The 15,028-nt window shown below is 59.3% G+C and overlaps 1 non-coding gene across 1 annotated transcript; it reads right to left on the reverse strand.

Annotated features, from left to right (window-relative positions):
- Window positions 1-13,891: 13,891 nt before the first annotated feature.
- Window positions 13,892-13,963, reverse strand: TRNAE-CUC (transfer RNA glutamic acid (anticodon CUC)). The gene has a single exon. It is a non-coding gene; the product is annotated as a tRNA-Glu (tRNA).
- Window positions 13,964-15,028: the final 1,065 nt, after the last annotated feature.

Genomic DNA, 15,028 nt, shown 5'->3' on the forward strand with positions numbered 1-15,028 from the left:
GAGTGTCCGCCTGGAGGGCAAATGCTGAAGAGCAAAGGAAAATGTTAGCATCTGCGCCCTGAGTGGGGTCTGGATCCTCTGCGGAAGAGAAGGGAGGAGGGCCCAGCTCTGCCTCCGGGGCCCCAAACCGAGTGCTATGCGGGCAGAGCCCAGGTCAAGCCTGGAACGGCCCCAAGCGCTTCTGGTGTTCCAAGGTGTCTGTATTGGCAGGTCCCAGGATGTCTGGCTTGAGACAGATGTCACTGCTAGGAAGCTGCACCGCCCAAGGGAAGAGGAGGCACTGCATGATCAAAAGCCCATGCTCCAGGTGAGGCTTGAACGCACACCCTCAGCATCCCTCCGCTTAGCACTGCTGTATAAGTACTGCGCGCTGGCCCATTGCGCCACTGGAGCACGCTTGGAGAGGCGGACTGGAGCCCACGAGCAACCATTGTTGCCTGCGATCACCATGGCTCTTCAGCATTAACCGGGCACCTCAAGTGCTTTCCTCTTTGTCTCGTCCAGCAAGGAGCAGCCATTGCGTGCCAGGCTTGCAACATTCACCAGGGCACGGAGTGCCAGGGCAAAGTGCCCCTCGGCAGGGTTTAGCTGGCTAGAGGCAGGAAAAGGGAGGCCACAGGCGACCCAGGGCTGGGACAGTGCGGTCGCTGCTGTGGCAGCCCTGTGAGGCCATTGAGTGCATCAGAAAGCCCCCTGTAGTGAAGACAGCCGGGGGAGGGGGCGAGGGGAGGCAGAAGAAGGACACCCGACTGCCACAGGGACTGTGAGTAAGGGCAGACCCAGAGCAGCCAAAGCCATGCTGGGCCAATGGGAGTGGAGGCTGGAGAGGGGCTAAGGCAGCCAAGAAGGACACGGAGAGCAGCAGCAGGGAACACTGGTCCCAAACCACATCTCGTGGGGGAGCCAACGGGCTTCTGGCTTTGCGCTCTGCTCCCGAGGGCATCTGGGCTCTGGCCTAACCCCTGCCTGGCTGTCAGAGTCCAGTAGTCTCTGCAGCAGCATCTTGTAGCTATTCCACACAGGGAGGGTCAAGAGGGACCTCGCGGAGCTCTCAGAGCGAGACGAGACAGAAGGGTCACCGCACCAGAAAAGCCAGCGGGCAGTCCCCCAAAGCAGCAGAACGTCGCCCTTCCAACTCCCCACTGAAAACCAGTTCTTCTCTTTTAAACTGACAAGCACTTTTCTGGAAATCAGGGTCAGCACCACTTCACGAGTTGCATGGCCAGGGAAAGCTGCCAACTAAGCGCACAGGCAGGGCAAAACAGTACTGGCTGAGTACTCAGCTTCTGGACCTCCTTGGCAATTTGTTGGTCCCTGCAGCAGCAAGGCGGTCCAAAGCCTTTGCCTCTTTACTACGCCGAATGTCTGCCAGTGAAGCAGGTGCTTAGTAAGAGGCAGCACTTGCAGGGAGAGTGCAGTGTTTGGAGCATCAGGCGTTACTGGGACAAGGAAGACGACCGAAGAAGAGGCTTCTCCCAGCAACAGACCGAAAGGACACGGCCATCACCCGCTCCTCTGGGAGGATCCACAAAGCCCCTTCCTGTGTTTGATGAAGGGCAGGGAGATGCTGTGTTCCCGGGTCAGAGGAGGCGCATGGACAGGCTTCAAGGAGCCCAGGATTTGAAAAAGGCTGACAGGGCAGTCAAGCAGCTGTGAGCTGCCTGTAGTTTACAAGAAGCTACTAGGTGCTGCTTTGAAAACCTAATTCAAGAAAGCGCTAAAAAAACCAACCGCAGCCATGCGGCAAGAGAGGAGGAAGGTCTAAATGAGGCACGTCCACCTCCAGGCAGCAGGCAGGAGGTGGGTGGTGGGGACACCGTGCGCCCACCAGGACATGAGCACAGCCCTGGGGGGGCCGCCACAAGGAGCAGCCAAGGGCCGACGGAGGCCCAGGGACAAACATGGCCCATCCCAGGTTTGCCTGGCTGGAGAGCACTGCAGCTGCAGAGAAAAGCCAGGCATCTGCACTCCCAGGTTGCCGCACCGCTCTACCCCACAGCAGCTCCTCCTCTGCCCTTAGCCTTTCCCCATACAATCCGGAGAAGGGCTCCAGCTCCTATAGCACCCCTGGGGCTGTGGGCCCATCAGGTGTACGTGTGTCCTGGCCACCATGCTGTGTGAGGGGTGTGTCCGCTGTGCAGTGTCTCTGTGCGTGTGGAGAGCGTGAGCATGTGTGCGGATGCGTGTGCAGTGTCAGGGATGTGTTGGGCTGGTGCATGTGCACTCTGGCGGTGCAGTCCTGGCTGTGCGTGAGGGTCTTGGGGAGTGAGAGGTGTGAGCTCTGAGCGTGTCCTAGGGAGGGTAATGAAGGAAGAAAGGGGCGCGTGTGTGTGCGCGCGCGCTGTCCTTAGAATGAGTGAGGCAGTGGTTTGCTTGCACACCCGCTCTGTGGCACGCGTGTCTCTATGCTGCGGTCTGTGTACGGGCGTTATTCTGTTACGGCGCTACAAAAACTGTGGAGGAGCACATGGGGGGTTTAACAGCTCTTCTGTTCATCTGTCCTGCAGCACTGTCCTTTGTGAGGCACAGGCTGGTTACTCCAGCCGTGAACAAGTACACGCCACTTTTTTTTTCCTTTGGCCCTTGTAGGTGGATTTTATCATCCCCTTTGCTAAGAGCTCCATGGCCGCAATGGAGACAACGCTGACAGCAGCCGAGGGAGCTCCCACGCTGACAGGCCTCCACTTGGCCCTGGAGCTGCAGTGCCTTGGGATTGGTCGCTCTTCAGGCCCAGGCAGGCTTCTGCAGCTAGCAAGATGGCTCAGGACCACGCTTCCAGACTTTCCAGCAATGTTCACATGTCTTCTGCGCAGCCAGCAAGTCCTGGTATCTCTCCCTTTGATCCCGCAGAGCCATCTGCTGCCCAGTGCTAGGGCATTAAAAAGGAACCGTTTGGTTTTAGGCACAGGGAGAAGGGCACGGAAACGCTGCAGGCCTAGGGCAGGGCGGTTCTTCTGGGGTCTGCTTCTGCTGGCATCTCTATGCTTTCTGGAACGGGACAGGGGCCCTAGTGTCCAAGGCAAGGACATGACAAGGTGCCACGTGCCGGTAATCAGCCTGCGGAGGAGTCAGGCGGGGATGGGACTTTGCACCAAGCCGGCCTCGATCCCCACAGGGCAAGGTGTCCGGGTGTGGAGCCTTGGGGAGACAAGGATGGAGCGTGCGGTTTGAAAAGGGAGAGCCAAAACGCTGGAGGAATCCTTTCATCGTCGGCAGCCACAACTTTCTGGTCCCACAGGGAAAGCCCACCGCTGAGTGCCCAACCCCTGCCCCTGGGCTGGAAGGGTGCCTGCTCCCAGGCCACAGCCTGCAAAGCCTGTTGCTCTCCCACGAGGGGTGCCAGGGAAAGACCGGACCCCCTTCCCCTCCCCTCCCCTTGGGTGCTCCTGGGTGTGGAGGGAAGGCCAGTGCAGGGGAAGGGGAAACAGCACCCCCAGCTGGAGAAATTTACCAGAGGAAGTGCTTCTCTTGGGAATTCCGCTGCCGATTCAGCTCTACCCTCTGCTTCCACTCTTCCCGACGCGCTTGGTAAGTCTCCAAGAGTTGCAGGGTGTGGCTTGCTCGTACAGAAAGCTGCCTGCAAGAGCAGGGAAAGTTCCCTCTCCCCTTCTGGCTGAGGCCCTCCTGCCTCTCCCCTCGACCAGCCCCTGCACGCACGCTCCCGCTGGTGGTACCCACAGCCTTCAAGTGGCAATGCAGCTTGGGGCTGCCTGGCACCAGGGTCCAGCCCAGGTCATTGCCATGCCAGGAGAAATCAGGGGACGCCATACCCAGCCCCATGGCTCCCAAGATGGGCTTCCTCACACCTCGGACAGGTGCTGCCACTCCAGTTTTCCAGGCCGGGGCTGGGCCTGGCGCGCACTTACTCTTTGCACAGCCGCGGCAGCCTCTCTGGCTTCCTCTTCTTCTCCTCAGCTCGGGGCAGGAAGGCAGCAGCGCTCTCCTCTTTCCCAAGCCACGGCACTGGTGAGTGTGGCTGAACCTCGGGCAGCGTTTCCTGATGCCGCCAAGCCTGCATTGGGGCCAGAGGACAAATTTGAGGCTGCTTCTGACCTCCCTCAGGCGCTCTCACCTCTCAGCCCTGGAGAAGCCAGCAACTGCGGGGCCTGTGCGTCCTCCCGCACACTTGCTCTGCTCTGGCCTCAGAAACCCCCATGCCAAGCACTGCCGCAGGCAGGGACCCTGGCCGGGATTCACCACCGTTGCTTGCTGGCTCCATTCTCTCTTGCTGACATCGCTCGTGACAGGGTGAATGAGGGCAAGGAATGACCGTTTTTCAGCGCTGCAACCGTGAAATCAAACGCTCCCGTGGGGTTCCACCAGTCAGACCCCAGCACGGAACCACTGAACGGGGTCGGTTGGAGGGGACCTCTGGAGAACTCTCGTCCAAGGCCCCGCTCCAAGCGGGGCCAGTTAGAGCAGGCTGCCCAGGCTGTGTCCACCTGAGGGTTGAATAACTCCAAGGGTAGAAGTCCCACAGCCTCTCTGGGCCCTGTTCCAAACTTTGACCACCCTCATGGTGGAAACGCGCCTCCCAACAGCTAGCCGGAATCTGCCTTTTTGCAACTCTACGTCTTGTGCCTCTCACCCTGTCACTGTGCGCCTCTGAGAAGAGCTGGCTAAGTTACCTCTAGCCTTTCCCCTGGGTAGCTGCAGACAGCAAGGCGATGGACCCTTGAGCCTTCTCTTCTATGGGCTGAACAAACACAGTCCTCTCCACCTCTCCCTTGGACACCAGGTTCTCCAGCCCGCTGGCCAGCTTGGGAGCCTCCGCTGGATTTGCTCCAGCATTCCAGAGCCTCTCTTGCATGGTCGAGCCCCACCCTGGACCTAGGGCTGGCTCCAGGTGAGGTCTCCCAAGGGCTGAAGAGAGAGGACTCGTGGCGTCCTTCACTCGGCTGGCTACACTCTTGCAAGCACAGCCCCGCCTGTGGTTGGCCTTCTTCCCCGCAAGTTCAAGGGAGGGGGCGACCCAGCCATGCCCCCACCACAGCACATTGCTGCTCCTCCCCTTTGGCTTTTTGCAGCAGCTTCTCCCTGCCAGGCATGGGCAGGCAAGCTTGAAAGACCATGGCCACCTGGCCTGCTCTTTGGGGGGCAGCAGTACCACTCGGACTTGGAGACCTCCACGGCTCCGCTCCTCGGCTTACCTGTTCTGCCCTGTTTGGCTGCCTGCAAACAGGAATTGCAGTCCGAGGTCTGGCTTGACGAGGTTCTTGCTGCTTGCTGTCCTCGTCCACCTGAGAGGAGCTCTCCCGAACTGTTTGCAGCAGGCTGAAAACACACAAGCCGGGTGAGGTTATCGGAGTCCCGGATGAGACCGTTCTCCATCTTGTGCTCACAAGCAGCGGCGTGCCAGCCTCTGCAGCACAAGACAGTGCTGCTGGAGCATTTGGTGTATTTGAGCCCTTGTGATCCCGTCAAGAGTGAGGGAAGAACGCCTCCAGCTGTAGCACTCACATGAGGCCCTACAGGCCCTAAGGAAAGCTCTGGATGCCCAGGTGTGGGCCCTCTCTGGATGGCACGAGGAGAAAACCAGTGCCATTTGCCACGCCCGGAGCCTGCAGAACCCGCTAGCCGCCTCCTGCTAGGGGCACTAAAGGCCGTGAGGTGGTCAGAAAGACTCTGTTTTGGGGTGAAATGGGAAAAGGGGAGGCTTCTAGTGAATTGAATCCAACCTAAAAACCAGGGAAAACGGACACCGCTCTCTGTTGGTGGGGGAGGATGGTCTGACTTTCACGTTCCTCTGGGAAGTGCTCTCATCTACGCTGCAACCAAATGAGGTCCCTTGAAATGTCTAGCAAAGCAGAACAGCTTTGCTGCAACTTCTCAGCTGCTGCAACACCTCTTGCATCGACATTGGTCGTTGTGACACGAGTTGACAACCTTTCAGAGTTCATACCGACGGCGTGTGCGACGGAAACAACTCCTTCCCAGAATGCCAAAAGCACACGGTCACCGGCATGCTTTGCTCCAAGAGCCTCACCTGGCAGCTGGCTTGTTTGCCCGGGTTTTCCATTCTTTCCCTCCCTTTGAGCTGGCCCCAGATAGCGTGGGCGGAGAAAGCCTTTCTCGAGAAAGGAGGCGCTCAGCAGGAGGACTCCCTGGAAGTAGGAAGGGCGGAGACTCTTCAGCAAGCATCTCTGTGAGCGTTTGAACAAGAAGGACAGGCAGCTGTGCTCCAGCTTTGGATCAAAGAGCCCGATTGCCTCGGAGCTCTGCTCCCGAGCAGGTCTTAGGCCCTTGCTGACACAGAATCCTGTCCAGCTCTTCACTTCTGCAGGGCACCCGTCTGCCCTGGAGTACTGTGGCTGTTCTCCTGCTTTCTCTAGCCCATAGGCTTAAAAAGCGGGGCTTGGCTGGGAGGTGCTGGTGACCTCATGGTACCCTCTCCTTTGGGGCGGCTGCGGGCTGGAGGGCATAGTTCCACACGAGAAGGGGAACAGATTCCTGCACATCTATAAGGCGCTCACATGCACAGACTTGCTCTTCTGGCGCATCCAGCCCAAAGACATGCTTAGGGAGATGCACAGCACAAGGCCTGCAATTACCAGCCTCCACAAGGAAGCCACGTTTTGGCACAGCTTCGCAGCCTGTCGCCACTCATCTCCACGTGGTCTTCCTCCCCACTTTCCAGCGCGCTGCTTCCCTGGGAAAGCTAGACCCCCTCCGCCACTGGCAGCTCAAGGCAGGATTTTGATCCCGCGCAGAGCGCGGAGGGATCTTCCTAAATTCCTAAATGCTGCTGCACAGACAGACTCCTGCAACTAAGGAGCAGCTTGCAAGACACACCAGGGCATGGAGTCCCAGGGCCAAGTGCCCCTCAGCAGTGGCAGCTGCTGCAGTTGGTGCTGCAGGACTGCCCGGAGAGCCCCTTCCAGGAGGAGTCCCCTGAGATCTGCCGTGATGAGTAAACAGAGGCACAAGAGAAGCAGCCTACTCCGCCAGGCATCGCCTTTTCAGCTTGGCTCCAGCCCCGTGCTGCGGAGGCCAAAAGGAAAACAAACACACCTCTCTCACCAGTCAGCTGTGACATTACCTTTTCCCTCAGTCTGCTTGTTACGCGCTCTGTCCTTTGCCTCCCGGCCTTTGGCGGCCTTCCGAGACCCTCTGGAGGAAGAGGCTGGTCTCACAGGCGACATCTCAGTCTCCGTCCTGGAAACAAGAAAGGCACCAGAGAGAAGCTTGACACCAGAGGCTCGCAGAAACCTGCGACAGGCTTGCCGTCAATCTAGGAAGACCAAGTCATGCAAAGACTTGTTGGCCGCCCTTCAGATGTCACACTGACAGAGTGTACGGAAGAAGCAACCCCTTCGAAGAACTCCAAGAGCACAAGGGCACCCTCAGCCCTTTTCTCCAAGAGCCTCACCTGGCCGACGACTTGCTTCCTTTGCTCTTCCGCCCCTTCTGCTTTTTACGGCCGGCGCCAGATAACGCGGGTGGCACAGGCCTTTCTTGAGAGAGGAGGCACGCAACGGGAGCACTCCCTGGAAGTAGGAAAGGAGAAGGCTCTTCAGCAAGCGTCTTTGTGAGCACTTGGGACAGGCAGATGTGCTCCAGCATCGGATCAAACAGGCTGATCCCCTTGGAGCCACGCTCTCCAAGAGGTCTTGCTCCCTAGGACGTCCTTGGCACACGCTAGCAGCCTGTTGACAGTCATCTCCAGGCAATCTTTCTCCCCACATTCACGTGCCCGGGATCCGTCAGAGAGGTAGACCCCCCCTCCCTTCCCCTCCAGCATAGACACCTCGCCGCCAAACGTCCTAAAGTGCTAAAGTGAAAGAGGAGCTTGCGCTATCCACCAGGGCGCAGCGCCCCGGGGCAAAACTGCCCTTCAGCGGCACCAGCTGCATTTGTTGCTGTTGGGCCACCCTGAGACCTCCTGCCATCCAGAGTCACTTGAGATTTGCTGCGAGGGGTAAATAGAGGCACAAAGAGGCAGTCTACTCTCCCAGGCACCGCATCTTGACCAGGGCTCCAACCACCTACTGCTGAGGACAAAGGGAACACACGCATGAACACACGCACGCATGCACACTCCCTTCTCTCTCACAAGTCAGCTGTGACATGACCTGTTCTGTCCATCTGCCCTTCTTCTTCAGTGCACTTCAGGGATCCCTGGGAGGGAGATTCCGCCTCTTGTTTTTCAGCCGGAAGCGTCAAATCAAATCTGGAAAGGAGAAGACGCCAGGCTGCAGAAAAGGCACCACGCTCCCTTTGCCGCTCGCATTCACAGTCCGTTGCCAGAGAGCTTTGAGAAGGCCTGCCAAGGCCATAGCTTTCCAAAGCAGAGTACGCAACATCCTTGAGAACTCTCATTCTGAGGAACCGGAGAGGCACAGGCCAGACCTCCGCGGCGTGTGCGCACACGAGAGGCCCCACCAGTCTGGGCCAGGGCTTCCCTATCCTGACGCGGAGAAAGTGTACTCCAGGCCTCCTTGCTGCCCCTGGAGACCATCTCGCCTCCCCTCCTCCTATTCACCAAGCAGGAGCTGAGACCTACTCCACAAACGTACTGTGGCAACACGAAGACACTGCCGGGACCCATGCGAAAAGCCACACTTCCTCTTCCTGAAACCACCAGGGGTCTCGTCCCTGGGGCCTGAAACAGAGACAGAGGTACGTGAGAGCGTTCCGGCGACATGACTGCCTTGCTCCTAAAGGCAGCAAATCTTTCTTGTGCTCAGGGCAGATGCTGCCACGGGGACACCCTGAAACAAAGTTTCCTCTCCAAATGCTAGCCCTCAACTAGGAAAGCAGAAGATGCACAGCTCAGAGCTGAGACTGAGGGACCTCACTGCCAGGTGTTTCGCAAGGGCAAGAGTCAAGACAGTCAACGAGGACGCTCCTTCTCTGTTAGTGGAGAAGTCAGGCACAGGAGAAGGCATTCGATTAGCCAGGGTCTCTGCGGGCCGGGTTTTGCCGGTTGGCTTGCTATGAGCCTTCCTGGAAAGAGAACACCTGGCTCGGACCTGGTGTTAGCCTCACAGGCTCTCCAAGGATTTGGGTGGTTGCATCCATAGCATGGAAGAGGAGCGAGAGAGACCCAGCCCTTGCTTTGCCTTTGCCCAGTGGGTAAGAACCGGGAGCGCCACACGAGAGAGCTGGGGAAGGGCATTGGGCTGGGATGAGGAGACAGGCTGGGACAGGGTGACCATCCCAAGCAGAGCGTGAATGCAGGCCTGGGGCAGAAAAGAGCTGTTCATGGCAGTGGGACGCCAGGGACACTGGGAAGGGCTGGTCAGTGCAGACGGCCCAGCACTCAACCATGGCTTTCTGCGAGGGGAAGCGCCACAGATACCTGCCTGCGTCGTAGACTCTTTCCCCAGAAACTGCCTACTTTTGAGCCCGTAAAAGCCTCGCCATTATCATTTCTAGCACAGAGAGTGGGATGCTGGGCCAGCCAGAGCCTTGGCCTAACGCGGGGCAGCTCGTCCTACGTTCGCCTCTGTCGCCCAGACCACTGCGTACGAGAGACGGACGCTAGAGAGAGTTGGCGTGGCTGGAGACCGTGGCTGCCCCGCTGGCCGGGAAGGTCCTGGCAGGCCAACAGAGATCAGTTCAGTCGTCCTTTGACAGGTGTCCAGAAGAAGTAGGCGTAGCACGGGGAAGTGCTCGACTTACCCCGAGCAGAGCTGCTAGCAGCTTTCCAGTGCCATCCACGGTGAGGAGGAAGTCATCGTAAAATCTCATGGTCACTTCCTGGTCTCGTACGGAGAGAATGCCAATGGCCTTGAAGACAAAGTCCACGGCCTGTCTTTTTGAGATGGCCCGAAAGAACGCCATCACGGTCTCCTGTATGCAGCACTGCACCGTTGTAAAAGGCATGTGGGCACACACGGATAGATCCTCGTACCTCAGAGGGACGATTCTTACGTCACCTAGACAGCAGCAAAGGAGGAACAAAGTCACCTCTGCAGCAGGGCAGCGGGCTCCAATCACAAGGCGACAACACTTTCTGGCAAGACAGCGCTGCCTCAGAGCAGGCTCTTGAATCCTCTGCTACAGCGCCTAGGAGCGGTTTATGGAGTCCCTTCCGGGAAGAGTCAGAGCAGCCTGCAAACTGAGGTGCTCAGGGGGCAGCAGTGATTTTGCCAGTGCAGGAATAAAAAAGGGAAACTAACCATTTGGTAGGACCACGTTACCGGAGGGCAGGACAAGTAGGGCAGACGGGTGCAGGTCCCATGAGAAAGTGCGTGGTGCCAGGCCATTGTGACTGTGCCCGCAGCCAGTGCCCTCTGGCTAAGCCTATGCCATGTCAGTAGACGCAAGGAAGAAGCAAAGTGCAAGGACGGCACAGCAGCCCACAGGGTTCTTCTACCCCCCCGCACCCCCACCCCGACCCCCACCCCCACCCCCACCGCCTCGTAGTCAGCAAATGTCTCCGCTTTTGGGGCCAGCGTCCTATCCCTCCCACGCACCGGCTGAAGGCATATTACCAGGAAAGGACACCCAGGGAGCCTTTCTGAGCAGTTGCTCCTGGCTGGCCTCTGCAGCTTGAACAAGCTGAAGTTGTTCTCAGGCCAGCCGGAGGCATTCAGTCATGTCTTCAGAGCAGTTTGCATGCGCCTCAAGCTCGGCGCAAGGGCAGGCAAAGGTTTTAACGTGTCTTCTTACCAGGAACATCTTCTTGAGCGCACCTGGCCTGGTATTCCTTGGCAACAACCTCCGATATACGGAACATGGGTCTCCGAACAATCGAAAGCTCACCGTTCACGGAGCACTCGTAGTGTTTAAGGACATAGAATATCCCCACTCCTAATACCTTGACACCCTGAGAGCAGCAGCGGGAGAGAAGGAACAAGCATAAGCAGCCTGGAGACGAAAAACGGACCGAGGGCTTGCCCGAGCGTGGAGATGCTGCCCTGGGCCCTGCCCACCCCTAGCATGCAAAGGGCAAGATGGGGCACTAGGGAAAGCACACACTCCAGACCTTTCTTTCCTCTTGCTCCTCGGCTCGCCCCCCAAATCTCTTTGGGAAAGCAACAGCAGAGCCAACATTCCTCCCCTACCTACAGTCGGAGGGGTTTCCAACGGCAGGGACCAACCCTGGAACAGGGGCCAGGCTTTGGTTTTTCCATGCTGGCACTGGAGAAGGGAGAAGGCCCAGAAAGTGCCCAGCACTCTCTTCTGCTTTATCGGGACTTCCGTTGTTACCGCCGGTGCCAGAGAAGCTGCTCTGTGGCACATTTGTCCAGGACAGTGTCCTGCGGGGGTGCTCTTTCTCTTTTCAGGGGAGGGAAGCAACGGCACGCCGTGGCACAGGGGTGTCAGGACAAGGCAAACCGTCAGCGTTTCAGGAGGGGAGGACCGAGCCACAAGACCCACCTTGTTCTCTGCCAAGTGCTCTAGAATGTATTCAGAGACGCTGTCCCAAATGGTAACAATCTCTGGAAAGCAAGGGAAAAATCCAAGTCAGCAAGCGCACAACCATTCAGCACCCTGCTCACCAAGGAGGTGACCGGTGCAGGTGAGACGAAACATACCGCCACCCCAATTCCGAACACGCAAGGCGCTCCACGTGGCGGGAGCTGCAGAGCTGAGCTGCGAGGACACCTCTGCCCACTTCTAAGCGAGGCTCCTGTCCTTTCAGGTGGGCATGCCTGAAAGGCATACCCGCCCGCTAGGGAAACGGGGACTAGCTTTCCACGCCAGTGAGAGGACGGTGCCGTGCCCACAGGAGTCGCCCAGGCTCAGGGCAGCCCCAGGTGTCTCCCCTGCAGGAGTCCCGGCTGCCAAACTCACCGCTGGGCCACCAAGGGACGTGCAGACTGGTCTCTCGTGGCACCCACTAGCCCTGTCCAGCCCTGCCCCACAGAGCCCAGCCTTTCCATAGCTCTTCTCCTAGCTGATATGCTCTACAGCAGTCAGGAAATACCTCCTGCAAGCCTTACCGCAGCGGCTGAGATTCCTGAGCGTTGGGAACACGTCTGGCCACAGGTTCTCCATCTTTGCGCCCCCTCACGCTCAATGAGGCCCTGTAGCAGGAGGGGGAGGAGGAAACTTCTCCTCCTCCTCCTTTGCACTTCCCCAGGCAGGCTCCAGCAGTGTTGCGTGGCCTGCCTTCGCCCTCTCGTTGCGCTGCAAAGCAGCTCCTCCAGAGAAGAGCGGTGGCGAGAGCAGCACCCGAAAGCTGGGCTTGCCCAGGCCTCGCAGGGAAGTGCAGGGAGGGGCCCCGTGGCGGGAGGGGAGCTGTGGCTGTGATGCGGCATGTCCCACTGTGACCCCCGCCCGCGTCACCAAGAGGCTGCCAGGCCTCCCGCGACACCCTCCCCCAGACCCTGCCAGGCTTTGCCCACCTCAGCCAAGGGCAGCTGCGCTGGCTGTTTTGGGGTGCTGCCCCCACCCCACGCCGTGGCGCAGCGAGAGCCATGGCGGGGGCGGGGAGGGGGAGCTCACCAGTGTGGTGGCCCCAGATGGGGACGCTGCGCTGCCATTGCTGGCCGCAGGGGCTGTGCTGAGCTCTGCCCTGAAGGAAGGAAGGAAGGGATAAAGGAAGGAAGGAATAAAGAGGAGCCTCGGCAAAGCAAGGGCTGGTGCTGGTTAGGTATACCACAGCCTCTCTGGGTTCTGGAGTCTGGAGTCTGCCTGGGCTCTGGAGTCTGGCTCCGTCTTCTTTACTCCCCCCATCGCGTATTTAGACACACCGACAAGAGCCCCTCTGGGCCTTTGCGTCTCCCGCCTAAACAATCCCAGCTCTCTCAGCCTCTGCTCGTGTGACGGATGCTTCAATCCCTCAAGCCTCTCGGAGGCCTTTTGCTGGACTCGCTCCGGCATGGCCATGTCTTTCTTGTACTGGGCCCAGCGCTTGTGGTACAGGTCTCTCGCTGGCACCTGCTGGACGGCTGCTTGACCTTCCCTCATCACGACTCTAGGTGGAACTAGAGCTCCAAGCGCCCTGTGCTCAGGAATGGCTGACAGAGCTCGCTGGAGCCTGTTAGAGCTTGCGAGAGGTCACAGCCTCCTTTGGCTCAAACTGCTGCACCTGTGTGCTGCCTCGGTGAGCTGTGCTCTCAGCAACGGCTACTTCCTTTCCCCCCGGGCACTGTCCAAGAGTCCGCCAGGACCGTCTCCAAACCGTGCCAAAGGCCGTGCGAATGCAAAATCGGGTCTGGGAGCGTTAAGCGCCACCCCTTGTGCACCAACATCTCGCTGCACTGAGGAACACCTGTGCCATGGCTGAGTGTGGGGGGCAGGTGGGCTTGTTTCCAGGGCTTCTTTCAAAGTGACCGGAGTTGTCCAGGACGTAACAGAACCAAGGGCTGGCTCAGGCTGTGACTATCAGCAGGGCCTAAGCACTGGTTGTTATTGCGAGTCCCCTGTGGCGTAGCAGCAGGACGCGACACCTGGGTGCTGTCAGGGCCCTGAGGGCCTCAGTGGCCCTGACCAGCAATGCTCCACACACCCTGCCCATGGGCCCAGGAGCCCATTTCAGCTCCTCCCTGGGCCTTCTGGCCCCGTCTGCACCAGGAAGCATGGGAAGGGTCTCTCATTGGCATGTGCAGAGCAAAGCTTCACTGCAGAGTCGCCTGCTCCTGCCTCTGTGGGACTGGGTAGTGCAGGGATCTTAGGACTGAAAGACAAGGCAGCTCCTGCGGCAGGTGAGTCACGTCCCGCAGACCCAGAGACCTTTTCTCTGTCACCCAGCGCCTCCCAGGAGCCCTAAGGAAAGGGTATTCTGCAAGGGGATTTGGCAGAAGACAGGGCTGCCCTGGAGCTGGCTGCACAGGCAAGCCCAGGATGGCTGTTGTTGCAACAGAGGAAACGCCTTGTTCCTCGTGCCTGCTCAGAGCTCCTGTGCGTCTGATAGGGTCCCCTTCCTTCCACGCTGCCCCCCCAGGTGAAAGGCCTCGCTTGCTGTGGCAATAGGGTTAGCCCTAACCCTAAGCCTTTCCCTGGCTGGGAATCGAACCCAGGCCGCGGCAGTGAGAGTGCCGAATCCTGACCACTAGACCACCAGGGAGGAGAGGCCCAGCCTGCCTGTGCACCCACCGGTGGGCACCAGCCCTGCCCTGCAGGGGACCAACCCCTCCAACCACAGCCCCCCACAGCCGGTCAGGAAGACAAATTGCCGTGGCAGCCCGAGCCTTCCCAGGCAACTCTGCAGGCATTCCTCCTTCTTTCTGAGAACGAGGCCCTCAACCAGAGCCTCTGGGCAGCAGGCACCCTGCAGTGGGAAGGCCCAGGGAGTGCAAGGTGGCGGTCGGCGGGGAGGCTGGTCACTGCTGGACACAGGTTTGCACCTGGAAAGTCCCTGAGCAGAAAATCACAGCTGGGCACAAATCACAGCAGCCTGAGACAACAAAGCCCGACAGCACGGGCTTCAAACCCACCTCTCCAAGAAACCGGAGCCAAAATCCAGCTCCTTGCACCACTCACCTATACCCACCAGACTGCAACACTCCTGTCCTGGTGCATGGGTTGGGCTGGGGGAAGTCTGGATTGCCTCTCGCCAGGGGACCGATGCCCCTTCCGGCTGTCCTTGCAGCACAGTGCGAAACGTGAGCACGCTCTTGCTGCAGGTGGCAGCCAGCAGTGGGAGCAGGCTGCTTTCCGAGGGCAGGCAAGCAGGCTGCGAGGGACATAGCAAGGCCAGTGAGGCAGGGACTTCCCTGGCAGGGCACAGGCCCTCAGCACCCGAGCAAGAAGGGAGAGCTGGTTGAGTGTCAGGAACGAGGGCCAGGCACAGAGCAGTGGTTGCCAGCCAAGTCCAAAGTGCTGAGACGGGTCTGAGGCCAAGCTCTGGAGCCCGGTCAGCCAGGGAAGGGCAGGGTCAGCGAGGTGCATGGCGGCCAGGGCCGGGCATGGCTGCAACGTAGCTCAGGCGAGGAGCAGCTCCCTTCTGCTGAGCCACCTCCGCCACCCAGCGCAGCACTCCTGCAGCTGCAACCTCTCGCCAGGACCTCTCCCAGCAGCAGGAGCAGAGCAAGTGGGGAAAGGACCGTCGCTCTTTGTGGAGGTGCGCCCACAGGCTCACACTGCACCCCAGGGTGCGTGGTGGAGGGGACACTTGAGCAGAAAGAGCCAG

The sequence above is a fragment of the Struthio camelus genome, chromosome 10 (genome assembly GCF_040807025.1).
Source record: "Struthio camelus isolate bStrCam1 chromosome 10, bStrCam1.hap1, whole genome shotgun sequence".
Lineage (NCBI taxonomy): Eukaryota > Metazoa > Chordata > Aves > Struthioniformes > Struthionidae > Struthio > Struthio camelus.